Below are 14,488 nucleotides of genomic sequence, written 5' to 3' on the forward strand. Positions count from 1 at the left end.
AAACTGAAACAATGTATGAACTGAGTACATAATAGGCTCAGAAAAAGTCATCAAAGATATTGCAAAAAAAAAAAAAGAATAAAGCAAAATGTTGTTTCTTGATTAGATGGGGCCACAGAGGAAGGAGTAGCAGACAGAAAAAAGCTGCACAATAGCATTTTGATCTGGTTTGATCGTGATCAACATAAAAAAAAATGATTAGGTGCAGAAAAGTTTAGTTACCACATGGACTTGGAAAAAGGAAGGACAAAGTTGCAGATGGCCTGAAACTAAGTAAGTAGCAAAGAAAATTCATTTCAATGGGCTGAGGCCCTGCCAACAGACGATCTTAGGGAATCTCAGTCAAGTCATTGCCTGTAACTGCAAACTTGACAACTGTGTATGGAATATTATTACAGTCACAGGGATGGCAATTTCAGATACATTCCACATTGTCCTCAGAATGATGCTTTCCAGTAAAAATTCTTGTCCCTAATCGATGGATAATGAAACTGGGGCCAAAAATCACATCGTAAGAGTGGCACAACTGGAGCTGAAATGCTGGATCTTAGTGCATTTTTCCGGAACACATCTGTGTCTTCCCAGATGGGGAGGTGGAGTGAGAAAGAGAGACAAAAACACCTTTCAGGATAGCAGGCACCGGAGGTCTGCTGACAGACACAGAGACACCTGACCCAAGAAGACAAAGAAGAAAGTACACTGGGCCACGAATCAGAATTAGATCCTGCCCCAACTGCAGCTTACTAGCTGTGTGACCTTGGGGATAGCTACTCTCCTGCCCTGGGCTTCTTTCTGGGGGCAAGGGGTGGGAAAAAAAATAAAAGTCTTTATTGATAAATCGCTTACAATTAAATAAACAGAGCAGTGGGTTTGTTGGGGAATAAAAACTAGGGCAGAGGCTCAATCTCTCTCCATTTCCACCCCGGCGCTAGGCCTCAGCCCTCTGATTGAACACTTTGGATGATGAGGCCTTGATGGACAACCCAGGCTTTCTCAGGCCCTTGGAGGCCTCTGTCTTCCTGGTCAGGTGTGCAGGCACCACCTTGGACCCACTGCCCCTAGCAGGAGAAGCTGCCTTGGTGTTTGGCTCCTGCCCAGCACCCTGGGCAGCTGCCCTTTTAGGGGCCTCGGCCTTGGCCACCACCTTCTTTTTGGTGGGGGAAGCAGCACCGTTCTTGACCTTGCTAGCCGTGGGTTTTGAACTGTTACTCCCTGCTTTGATATGCCTGTGAGCCTCAGCGTCTCCTTAGCTGCTCCTGCTGCCTTTGGCCTTTGACTTCTTGCTGAGCCCACTGGCACAGGAAGAGGCCTACATGGCTTTGGCTTTGTGGGGGGCATTGCCCAGCTTTGCCTTTGTGTCCTCAGCCTCACTGCCTTGCTGGGGGGAGCTTCTCCTTGGCTGTATCTAATTTGGGAGATGTCAGCAGCTCTGCTGGCTTCTTGGCTGGCTTCTTGGCTTTTTGCACCTTGCCCAAGTTGGGAGGGTCCTTCTTTGCCTCACCTGGTTTCTTGGGGCCCTTTCCCCTGGCCTCATTAGCTGTCCTGGGGGCTGTCCAGGGGGGCCATCTTCCTAGACTGAATTTTCATCTTGTACTTGGGAATGAATTTGAAGCTGCCAGCAGCCCCCAAGCCTTGGAGTTGAGGGGCCTGGCGAGGAGGCTGAGTACAACGCTGGTGGCCAGGGCCTGCTTCAGTAGGTACTTGAAGTGGAGGATGTCCCCAGGAGAGCCAGTCCTTCCAGCCCTTCCAGACAGAGTGTCTGTGTCCCAGCCTGCTAGGCTGGAGTAGAGGAGGTCAGAAGAGGAGGCGGCTTGGCCTGCTCTGGGGATTCAGAAGCTAGCCACCCTCCCCAGTCCAGACCCTGGGCCCGATTCAGGGTAGCAGATGCTGGAGGGTAGGTATCGTGCTAACCGCTGATGGGGACAGAGAAGCTGAAAGAGCACTTGGCCATGAATTGGAACTAGATTCTGCCCCAGCTCTGCAGCTTACTAGCTGTGCGGCCTTAGGCAAAGTTAATCTCCTGCCTTGGGCCTCGGTTTCCTAGTAAAATGAGGGGATTGGACCAGATGACCTTTGCTATTACTTCACATTCTAACAATCTATGATCCTGGCTATTATTTGAAAACTCAGAGGGATTCTAGCAAAGCTTATGGAAGACTACAGTGTTCTTTTTTTTCTTTTCTTTCCTTTTCTTTTTTTTTTTTTTTTTTGAGACAGAGTCTTTCTCTGTCGCCCAGGCTAGAGTGCAGTGGCAGCGATCTCGGCTCACTGCAACCTTTGCCTCCCAGGTTCAAGCAATCTTCTTGCCTCAGCCTCCCGAGTAGCTGGGATTACAGGCATGCACCATCACACCCGGCTAATTTTTGTGTTTTTAGTAGAGATGTCATGTTGGTCAGGCTGGTCTTAAACTCCTGGCCTCAGGTGATCCACCCGCCTCGGCCTCCCAAAGTGCTGGGATTACAGGTGTGAGCCACCGTGCCCAGCCCAGTGTTCTGTTTATAGAGCAAATACAGATTTTTCACTATTTCTGCTGCTTTGCCCAACATCCCTTTCATCTGCTCTTTTGGGGGTGATGTCCTTCTCAGAGTCCATGGGATTCTGTTGAGGCTGCCAATCAGAGTGCTGGGCCCTAGCCCTGGACACACTCATTGGCCTAAGAGTTGATTACTAGACCCAAGAAGAACAATCAGAATCTTTCCCTGAATGCGTATGTGTGGATACAAGGAAAAAAAAGAGAACTCACTTCTCGGGTTGCAGAACCAATACAAACCTGGAGATGTGTGCTCCCTACCCTCCTCCCTACCATCCCGTCCCTCCCGGTGTAGACACCTCTTCATCTTTCCCCCTCATCATGGTGGCTCATCTAGGGCAGGAGAGAGAAGCAGAGGCAGGAACCGGCAGGAAGGAGGGAGGTCGGGCACTGGCCTTACTACAGGAACATGTCAGATGTCAGATTCCCCGTATTTGGAGGGGGTGTTTATTTCCTGTGGCTGTCTTCACAAATTACCACAGCTTGGTGGCTTAAAACAGCAGTCATCTGACCAGGTGCGGTGGCTCACACCTGTAATCCCAGCACCTTGGGAGGCCGAGGCGGATGGATCACCTGAGGTCAGGAGTTCGAGACCAGCCTGGCCAACATGGTGAAACCCCGTCTCTACTAAAAATACAAAACTTACCCGGGCATGGTGGCACATGCCTGTAATCCCAGCTACTCGGGGGGCCAAGGTAGGAGAATCACTTGAACCCGGGAGGTGGAGATTGCAGTGAGCTGAGATGGTGCCATTGCACTCCAGCCTGCGGGACAAGAGCGAGACTTCGTCTCAAAAAAAAAAAAAAAAAAAAAAAAAACACACACAGCAGTCATCTCTTCTCTCACAGCCCTGGAGGCCAGGAGTCTGAAATCCTTATCACTGGGCCAAATTCAAGGTGTGACAGGGCGGAGCATTCTCCAGAGGCTGGAAGGGAGAATCCGTCCTTCACCTCTTCTAGCTTCTGGGGTTGGCTGCATCCTCAGCTTACGGCCACATCACTCCAATCTCTTCCTCTGTGCTCACATTGCCGCCTCCTCCTCTGTCTATGTCAAATCTCCCTCTGCCTCCCTCTTTGAAGAACACTTTGATGGCATTTAGGGCCCACCCAAATAATCCAGGATAATCTTCCTGTCACAAGAATCTTAATTTAATCACATCTGTAAGACCCTGTTTCTTTTTGTGTGTGTGTGTGATGGAGTTTTGTTCTTGTTGCCCAGCTGGCAACGCCATCTCGGCTCACTGCAACCTCTGCCTTCCAGGTTCAAGCGATTCCCCTGCCTCAGCCTCCTGAGTAGCTGGGATTACAGGCACCCGCCACCACGCCCAGCTAATTTTTGGTATTTTTAGTAGAGATGGGGTTTTACCATGTTGGCCAAGCTGATCTCAAACTCCTGACCTCAGGTGATCCACCCGCCTCGGCCTCCCAAAGTGCTGGGATTACAGGCGTGTGCCACCGCGCCCGGCCCTACTTTTGATTTTTTTGCTGTCATAGATAATCCCATGATGAACATCCTCACTTGAGTGGCTAATTGTTTCCTTAGGAAAGATTCTGAGACTTGGAGTTACTAGGCTGATGTGGAGACCCTTTAAAAAGCTCTAGATAAGGCTGGCTGTGGTGGCAAAATGCTATAATCCCAGCTCCTCAGGAGTCCCAGGCGAAAGGATCACTTGAGGCTGGGAGTTTGAGATCAGCCTGGGCCTTGTCCCCATACAAAAATTGGCCAGGCATGGTGGTACCTACCTATAGTCCTGGCTACCTGGGACGCTGACGCAAGAGGATCTCGAGCCCAGGTGTTTGAGTTTACATGATTGCGCCACTGCACTCCACCAGCTTGGGTGACAGAGACCCTGTCTCTAAAATAAATAAAATTAAGAGCTCTAGATAGATAAATATTGCCAGGTGTCTTTCCAGAAAGATAATACCAGTTCACATTCTGACAAAATTGTCTGAGTACTTTTGTCACTGTACATACTACATTTTATTTATAAACATTTGTCAATTTGATTGATAAAAATTATGTCTTATTTTAATATGTATTTCTCTGATTACTAGAGAGGGTGAATCTTTTTTGTAGCTGAATGGCATTTTTATTTCTTCTATAAATTACAGTCCACTGCTGTTTTTCCCCATTCAATTTTAGTGCTGCCCTCATGGATTGATAACCATTTTGTCATATTTGTGCAGACAGCTTTTTCTTGTTTGCCATTTGTCTTTTAATTCTGTTTATGAGGATTTAGAGTTTTTCAAAAGGAAAATATCCCTGCAAACTGATGAGTCCCGAATGTTATTTTTTTACCTGGACGAGTTTCTGCTTTGCTTCCAGGAATTGCTTCTGGGCCTGAGGCAGGGGGCTGGCAGGGGTTGGAGGGGCAGGGTCAGGGCTCAGCTCTCCTGGTGCAGGAGCAGGCCCATACTCCTGGGATCCCAATTCAGCCTCACAAACCCGAAGCTAAAGAACTGCAAATGGTTCTTTAGACTGGCTGCCACCTCCATTTTATGATCTCTATCTTTTTCTATCTCTCTTTCTCTCTCTCTCTCTCTCTTTCCTTCTTTCTTCTGGGGGCTGTGAAGGTGGTTCATTCCCGGGATTTACAAGGTCTAAAAATCAGTTTTGAAAAACCAGCTCCAGGCGCAGTGACTCACGTTTGTAATTCCCGCACTTTGGAAGGCTAAGAGGCAGGTGGATCACTTGAGGTCAGGAGTTTGAAATGAGCCTGGCCAACATGATAAAACCCCATCTCTAGTAAAAATACAAACATTAGCCAGGCGTGGTGGCACGTGCCTGTAGTCCCAGCTACTCTGGAGGCTGAGGCATGAGAATCACTTGAACCTAGGAGGCAGAGGTTGCAGTGAGCCAAGACTGCGCCACTGCACTCCAGTCTGGGCGACAGAGCGAGACTCCATATAAAACGAAACAAAACAAAACAAAAAACAGTTCTGGCCAGGCACGGTGGCTCATGCCTGTAATCCTTGTAATCCTAGCACGTTGGGAAGCTGAGGTAGGAGGATCCCTTGACCCCAGGAGCTCAAGACCAGCCTGGGCCACATAGGGAGACCCTGTCTCTATTTTAAAAAATAAAATAAAAGCCAATTCCCGGAAACACACACACGTTTCCCCTTCCCTTTAAATTGAAGCATTTCTGGAAAAGGCATCCCACGTGGGAAGGAAGATCCTGCACATCGGCATGCGGAACCCCACCGGGAGCACACACAGATGTACCACAGTCGGGCCTACTCCACAGCCCTGCCCTGGGGGCAGAGCCTGTGGGGTTTGCTGTCACTATTGTTGTTCATTTGCTTTTTGGTACTTTGGTAAATTGTGTCCTATATACGTGTCTGAGTATACAAAGATAGTCCCTAACCTGCATTCTAAAGTGATGGGGCCGACGAACAATTGGGCTTTTGATCTAACAAGTTCGGTCCCCAAGCTGAGAGCCAGAGTTTAATCGCTCAGGGCATGAAGAAAGATTTTAAAAGCCATAAAGGCAGAAAGAGGGAAATAAAGGAAACGGGTGCCTGGCACCTGAAGAGAAACTGAGGAAAGAATGACGAAGTTAGAAGGAGATTCTAAGGAATTTTACCGTGAGGTGTGCAATGCAGACCTTCTCCCTCATCTGGATGAAAACCAGGGAAGTCCCCATTCCCCACAGGTGAGCTTAGAGCTGGGCCATCAGATCAGATGAAGAGGTAAGAAGAGTCTTGCAGTGGACGCAGGGTTAGCACCAAGGGAGGGGGTGGAAGGCCAGCCAAGTCCAGGCTGCAGAGCCATGGGGCACTGGCAGCAGTGAGACAGCCGCTCTGTGTGACCAGGCTTGGGAGGCAGTGCTCTGGGTCACCTGCCTGCGCTGGGCTGGACGGTGAGATGACACCTTCATCCCTCTTTCAGCCACACTGTCCAGAGTGAGCTCACACCCTCATTATATCTCACCTGGAACATTCCAGCAGCCCTTCACTTGTCCTCCCCTACACACCAACATGATCTGTCTGAATCACAAATCTGATCCCACTTCTCCTTGATGATAACATTCGATGTCTCCCCATATGTGCCAGCCTTTCCTGTGTATTCAAGGCCCAGAGACAAGGCCCCATCCCAGTTCCCCTCCTCAGGGTTTCTTCCCTGTTCACCTCTGCTCAGCCACACAGGGTCAGCCCTTGACAACCTTCATATCCTTATACACGCCCTTCCCCTTTTGCTGCCTCAGGAACTCTTACTCATGTCCCATCTTAAATGCCTAATGCCTGGATCTCCCTGGGAAGTTTATGCACTCCCTTCTCTGGGCTCCCAAAGCACATCAAACCTACATGGATTCTTGTAAAGGGAACAGGTAAAGCCTCTGAGTACTTCCCACACACCAGGAACTCAGCTAAGCCCTTTCATATATTAGCTCATTGAATCCACAGCCCTAAGAGATCAGTCCCACTGTTAATCCGTTTATGAATGAGGAGATTGAAGCCCAGAGAAGTTATACGCCTGGCCCAAGGGCACACAGCTACAGCAGCCGACCTGGGATTTAAGGTGTCTCACATTGTAACTGGGCAGTTTCACTTCAAAATGCATTTTAAAACCTTTCTCCCCATTTGTCTTTCTTCCCTAGTCTCGAGACGTAACCTTGAAGCAAATGGTAGAAGACTTTTCCCTTAACCTTAAATTAAGACTCCACAACCCTCCCTTTCCCACCATATACTCTCTTCACATTTATCTAACTGTATGCTAGTATCTAATTACGTGCTTACTTAGAAGTTCCAGGGGTTAATCTTGAGACAGACAGACCAAGCCTGGAGACCCAGCTGCAAAATTCCAGCAATTACCTCCAGGCAGCTAATCAACAACCCAGCTATTGTTGAGATGATGTCAGCCCACGTTCCAGGTGGACCAAGACCCAAGACAGCCACCGAAACAAGACACACAGACCTTGTACTCAACATACGTCCTTGCCTGCCTCCCAGATCAAGTTTCCCTTTTTAAGCTCTTGCCTTCTCCCCAGAAACTCAAAATGGTTACTTTGGATATGACTCTGGTCATTTCCCCATTGCTAGTTTTGATAAATAAAGTCATTTCCTTTCCTCGCCCTTGTTACTGGACTTTGCAAGCAGACCTGTATTCCATTACAAAACCATCCCATTATGTCTCTCGAAGTACTTCCCATGTGTGTCTTAAATGTGACCACATCAGTAACTCCCAAACCCGTTTAGCCTCAGGGTGACCTGTGGGCCCTGCTCAGATGTAGGGAAACAGAAGCTCTTGTGGTAGGGCCCAGAGTCTGTCACTTTTAAAAGCTGTTCAGGTGAGACAGAGGCTCAGCTAGGCTTAGGGTGACTATCCTGGTTTGTTTGGGACTGTGGGGTTTCTTGGGAGGTAGCAAAGCCCTGGGCAAACTGGAACGAGCTGGTCTCCCAGGTAGGAGGTTCAGACATGACTTGAGCATCAGGCTCTTCTCAGGACGTTCAGCTCCCTGTGCCTGGGAACCTTTCAGCACCCAACAGTGTCTGACACACGAGGTGCTCAGTAAGTAGAGAGAAATGTGCCTTGCACCCGGAGCTCAACAAACGAACAATTTTCTTCAGCTTTAGGCTCAACTGGAAAATAGTCTTCAGGGGCCTTGAACAAGGGGTGGAGGTGAGAGTGTCAGTGGGCACAGCCCTGATCTTGCTCTGCCCTACCCCACACCCCTCATCCTCAGAAACCAGTCTGGATTAGGGACAACCCGGTGGCTGGGGTCAGCTGGCAGGCAGCCGGGCAGGGTGCTGCTCCCCAGAGACCGGTAAGTGATCCCTGCTCTTCCCAGCCATGCCTAAGCCATATGTACCCCCAAGAAGCCTCAAAGAGTGGACAATGTCCATGAAGTCTGGGCTCTTGGTGAACGCTGGTCACCAAGCATTCACCAAGATGTTCATACAGATGGGGAAATGAGTCCCATCGAAGACAATTCGCATATGTTTGTAAAAGGAGGAAATAACATCTTTGCCCAATGAATATGCTGCAGATATATTTTCCCAGGCGGTCCTTGGTCTTTGGACTATGTATGGTATTTTTTTCCCACAGTGATGTTTAAAATTTTTTATGAGTCATGTACTATCAATCTCCTTTCTTTGGGGTTTTATGCCCTGCTGAGAAAGCTTCCCCAACTTCTTGATTTCTTCTAGAACTTTCACAAATTTTGGGGGGTACAAAAGATAGGTTAGGGATCTAGTATTTCTTTCCCCCCAGTTAGGCCCAGATAGGAGAGATGACTTCTCCAAAGTCAGAGTGGGTCTGGTGTCTGCTAGGATGAGGGTGCCCCATCCAGAGCTCACCTCCCTGTCACTACCTCAAGTCTGCATAAAGATCTCTTCTTTAACCAGTCTCTTCAGAAGGCCTTAAAAGAGTAACTGTTTTCACAACTTGCCTTCATGTATCCTTTCTTGAGTTACAGTCACTCATGCGTGAGGCTTTCCTCGTCCTTACTGAGACTGTGTTCATCTTTGAGGCTCCCACCTACCCACAATACCCTGGCGCAGTGCTCTGTATATCATTCATATTTGGGAATTAGACTGAGATATATGCCCCCAGCTGGCAGTGTGAAGGCCCTTGGATTTCCTAAAAGCAGAGGCAAGAGATTTGGTGGGCTAAGTGAGTGTAGGCCCCTCTGTTCCTTAAGATCCCATGTCATGGCAGGGACTGGGGGACCCACTCAAGTGTGCCCTCGGTGTTCCCTTCCCTTCTCGCACTGGGTGGTATGAAGCAGCTGCTGGGTTCACAGGATACGGGGCGCGATCTGTGGAGGAACACAGAGGAGGGAGTAGATAGGAAGGGAAATTCAGCTCCTGTGCCTGATCTTGGGCCTTCTCCCATCAGCCCACCTCTTGGGTGTATTTCTTGGACCACAGGACCAGAATGGCCGAAACTGAAGAAAAGCAATTGATATGGTTTGGCTCTATATCCCCATCCAAATCTCATGTCAAACTGTAATCCCCAAAGTTGGGGGAAGGACATGGTGGGAGGTGATTGGATCATTGGGGTGAATTTCTCCCTTGCTGTTCTCATGATAGTGAGTTCTCACAAGGTCTGGTTGTATAAAAGTGTGTAGCACTTCCCCCTTCGCTCTCTCTCTCCTGCCAGCCATGTGAAGACCACGCCTGCTTTCCCTTTGCCTTCTACCATGATTGTGAGTTTCCTAAGGCCTCCCCAGCCATGCTTCCTGTACAGCCTGTGGAACTGTGAGTCAATTAAACCTCTTCTCTTTATACATTACCCACTCACAGGTAGTTCTTGATAGCAATGTGAGAACGGACTAACACAGCAGTAGAAGAGCTGAATAAGGAAGGGCTCTTTCCATTTTGTGAGCCTTTAGAAACTAGAATCTGCCTTGTTCTTTGGGGTATAAACTTGAAATCCTAAGCCCCCCCCCCCCCATTGACTGAATGGATCCCCTTGTGGCCAAGGGGACCCCATTAAAACCTTAAAACTGACTTCCTGGCCATGACGGGACAGAAGATCAGACACCTCGTTACACCCCCTCCCTCTTCTGGTTTAGACACAACAACTGACAAGCCTTAATGTTAAAACAGAGATTCTAAAACTGACGGAACAGATTGTTTGTGGCAATAAGGTATCAAATTATAAACAGAACCTAAGGCTATGCCAGGCAAAGGTTAAGTCACCCACTCCTACACTTATAGAATAAACTATGTCCTAACTGCCACAAGGTTTTTTTTTTTCTCTAGCAGCTAAACTAGAGCGCTGGCCTTGAGATAAGCAATATTAAAACAATTACAGTTCATCCAGCTCACAGAGGCTAACTACCTGACCCTTGTTCCACAAGCCGTAACTACAGCTTTGACTGGACAAGAGACTGATTTCAGTAACTTTCTCCAGATAAGACCACCAACCATGGACTGGTTCTGGCCAGTTTACAGAGACTGCACACTTGCATGTTTCTGGATCCTGAAAAGACCTTCTGATGTATAGGGCCTAATCATAATACGTTTAAAAGTTATGTCCCCACCCCAAAGTGGGTCATATATGCATGTTTGTTCAATGCACATGCATCAGGATTGCCTCATGAATATTCACAGCTCCTCCTGTAACCTGCTGAATATGTATGTTTAGCCAACCTGTTCAGCATAAAGCTCCTACCCCAACTCTTCCTCCTTCGAAGTGCCTGTCTCTGGTCTTGTCCAGAGGCACCCTTTCCAGCCTGCTGTTTATAAGAAATAAACTCTTCTCTCCTTTCTGCATTTATAAATCTTGTGTGTGGTTTTCTTCTTAAAGTTAACAGGGATAATTATATCCCAGCCCTCAAGGCCAACACAAGCAGCTGCCAACATTTCAGAATGCTTGGGGAATGCAATGTCCTGGCAAATTGAAGATCTGTATGAATGGAGTGGCCCAGCTTACTCAGAGTGACTTGCTCACTTATCCACTCAACAAAGCATTGGAGGATGCCTGCCGGGTGCCAGACTCCATGTACTGTTCTAGGTGCTGAAATGCAGCAGTAAAAGAGGGAGATTGTTGGCTGCTTTGGTGGAACCTACTTTCTAATAGAGGGAGAGAGAAGACAAATCAATCAAGAATGCACATGAAAATATCAGACACTGATAAATGCCACTGAGGAAGTAAACGGAAGGCCGCACCTGGGGAGCCACACTGCTGGGTGGTCAGGAAGGAAGGGACATTTTAACAGAGATGGAGTGATGAGGACTCACCTTGTGAAGACCTGGAGGAAGAGCAAGTGGAGCAGCCGACACAGCTGGGGCAAAAACCCTACAGCAGGGATGAGCTCAGTATCTCAGAGGCGCTGCCTCCGACAGAAAAGAATAACAGCACATCCCCCGAGTTTCTAGAGGTTTCAACCAAATTTTGTTCTTTTGAAGACTCAGGTTTTATCTTTAAAATGAAACCAAATTTTGGGTTCCAGTCTTTGAGACAACCATATTTATTTTTGTGTTAAACCGAACTGTCTTTAAAAAAAAAAAAGAGAGAGAATATACTTGGATTGAGGTAAGCCAAGATTAAACTTCTAAAAGATAACATCCCATAGTCCAGAGAAATCTGACACAAGGTAGCTAGATGCCATTTCATCCTCGTGTTTATCGTTCACCTGGCAGTGACAGAATCTGGGCCTCCAGTAAGTCCAAGTCCAATTCTGAAGAACACATGACAAGATCTGACTTGGGTGGGACAGGAAACCTCCTTGGTGGGTTATTTCCTCCATTCCCCCAACCTTAGATCCTGCACAACACACATTATCAGCAGGTTTGTTCCTGAACCCCAGGACCATGACTCAAGGCCATGAACAACTTAACCCAAGCAATCTAGGAATCCTGGCCTGTGCGGTGTGCCACATCACCTAGTCAGATCATCTCATCAGATGACTGGTATGGCCTGAATTGTGTCACCCTCGTATTTATACACTGAAGTCCTAATCCCCAGTACCTTAGAATATGACTGAATTTGGAAGGAGGGCCTTTAAAGAGATGATTAAGATTAAATGAGATCATGTGGTGGGCCCTACTCCAGTATGACTGGTGTCCTTATAAGAAAGGAAGAGCGACCAGGGATGTTCACTCACAGAGGAAAGGCCATCTACAAGCCAAGGACAGAGGCCTTGGAAAAAACCAAACCTGCTGACACCTCGATCTTGGACTTCTAGCCTCCAGAACTGTGAGTAAATTTCTGTTGTTTAAGTCATCCAGTTTGTGGTATCGTGTTACAGCAGCCCTGCCAGATTAATACAATAACCCAACAAGAGCCCAAGGTGAGGGGACTCCAGGGAATGGGCACCCCAAAAGTAAAGTTTTAGAGTTTCCTTTCCCAAAGTTTTCTCCACCCCAGATAGAGTGGTCACTGGTTGGCTTCCTTCCTTCCCTCATTCCTTCCTCATACCTTTAGAACTCACCACGGGCCAGCTCCATGTCCCCAGCTGGGCACTGTGTCTCTGACTCAATCCATTCCTTTCCCAGCCCTCAGGATCCTGTGCTAATGAAGGCATCATCAGCTTCTGCCACGCTTTTGTTCTCTACACCATCCCTTCAAAGATGGAGGTTGGGGCAAGGACCCCTCCCTGGAACCAGGCCAAAGGTTCAGTATTGGAAAAGCATTGATTCTTCCCCCATAGTCCTTAAATATTCTTTTTACAAAGACTACACCAGATTAAAACAGTTCCGTGGCACAATCTCTACAGGTCTGTTAATTCAGGACAGAGCTCTGGAATTAATGGCCAAGAACAAGAACCAGGTTTATTATAACTGCATCAATTCCAACAACATGTGCTGGGTAAATATTACCTCCAACAAGGTCCAAACTAGCCTATAGCCAAATGCAGCTTATAACCATGATTTTCCCTATACTTCTTCCTCCTAGCAAGATTTGGACTTCTCTCTTGATGAATCAGGCCTCTAGGTCATACATCCAACTGGAGAAGCCAGAAGTAACATCATCTTGGCCAAAACCAACAAGTCCACCTCCCAATTGTCCCTCCTCTGGGAAACCAGCCCATTTGGCTCTGCAGCCAGCACTGCCTTTGTGGCATGTGGTGTAATGGATGTAACCAGGACAGTGTGTACCAAAGCTGAGAAAATAGTCTCCATGTATGACACCAAGGCCAAAAAGGAAAAGTATGCCAGCGTCTGGTTCAAAAGTGGAGAAATGAGACAAACCTGTCTGATGACCCAACTGTACATCCCATCCAATCTATGAGCCCAGCTATGGTGACTGAAGCCACTACGATGTTTATTCTTATAGCGACATGTGAGGAAGGTAACAGGAATATCAGGCGAGGGAAAGGGTGAGGCTCCTTGGGACTAAGCACACTCATATTTGTTGGTTTGTTTGCTGAGTGTGTGTTTGCTTGTGTCTTTATTTTACGCAGAGGGCATTCCTCAAATGCTGGGTGACCTTGGCTGTCTGTTCATATTTAAGAGTGAGACATCAAAAGTTGATTGCCACCTGCAACCCAGCAACTCCACTCCTAGGTTAATGCCCAGAAGACATGCATACAAATATGCACCAAAGGATACACACAAGAATTCCCATAGCAGCTCTGTAATAGCCCACCACTCAAAACTACCCACAAGTCCATCAACAGTAGATGGGATAAATAAATTGTAGCATATAAACACAATGGGATTCAATACAGCACTGAGAATGAACAATCTATAACTACATGCAACAATATGAATGAGTCTTACAAAAATTACGCTGAATAAAATAAGTCAGAACCAAAAAGCATACATGCTATGTGATTCCATTTATTCAAAGACAAAACATGCAAATCATTAATCTGCAAGATGAGAAGTCAAGATAGTGGTTGTCCTTCGGTGGAGATAGTACACATTACACTTATATAAAGCAGATGCTAGAGGGAAAGCAAAGAAAAATAGAGAAAAATACCTATAGGGAGAATTAAACACACCATTCTCAGTAGGAGACAGGTCAAATGGACAAAAATTAAGCATATATGTCAAAATCTAAACAATCTAATCAACAAGATGAGTGCTTAAAATATTTTTTTAATTTATTTTTTGAGACACAGTCTCGCTCTGTTGCCCAAGCTGGAGTGCAGTGGTGCGATCTTGGCTCACTGCAACCTCCGCCTCCCGGGTTCAAGTGATTCTCCTGCCTCAGCCTCCTGAGTAGCTGGGGTTACAGGCACCTACCACCACACCTGGCTAATTTTTGTATTATTAGTAGAGACAGGGTTTCACCATGTTAGTCAGGCTGGCCTCAAACTCCTGACCTCAAGTGATCTGCCCACCTTGGCCTCCCAAATTAAAATCATTGCATCCTGATTTAAGCACACGAAAACACATACACGTTGGGATTCTGATTGGAAGGGTATTACATTTATATGTTAACTTTAGAAGGGTTTATATTTTTATGTCATTTCATCCATGAGTATGGAATGTCTCTCCATTTGTTAGTATAGAAAAAAGCTATTGATTTTTGTACATTTATCTTACACACAGCCACTTTACA

General features: G+C 47.1%; 1 pseudogene; it reads right to left on the reverse strand.

The window, feature by feature from the left end:
• Positions 1-928: 928 nt before the first annotated feature.
• Positions 929-12,426, reverse strand: LOC100980696 (histone H1.8-like; annotated as a pseudogene).
• Between the last annotated feature and the right edge of the window lie 2,062 nt (positions 12,427-14,488).

The sequence above is a fragment of the Pan paniscus genome, chromosome 15 (assembly GCF_029289425.2).
Source record: "Pan paniscus chromosome 15, NHGRI_mPanPan1-v2.0_pri, whole genome shotgun sequence".
NCBI classification, from domain to species: Eukaryota; Metazoa; Chordata; class Mammalia; order Primates; family Hominidae; genus Pan; species Pan paniscus.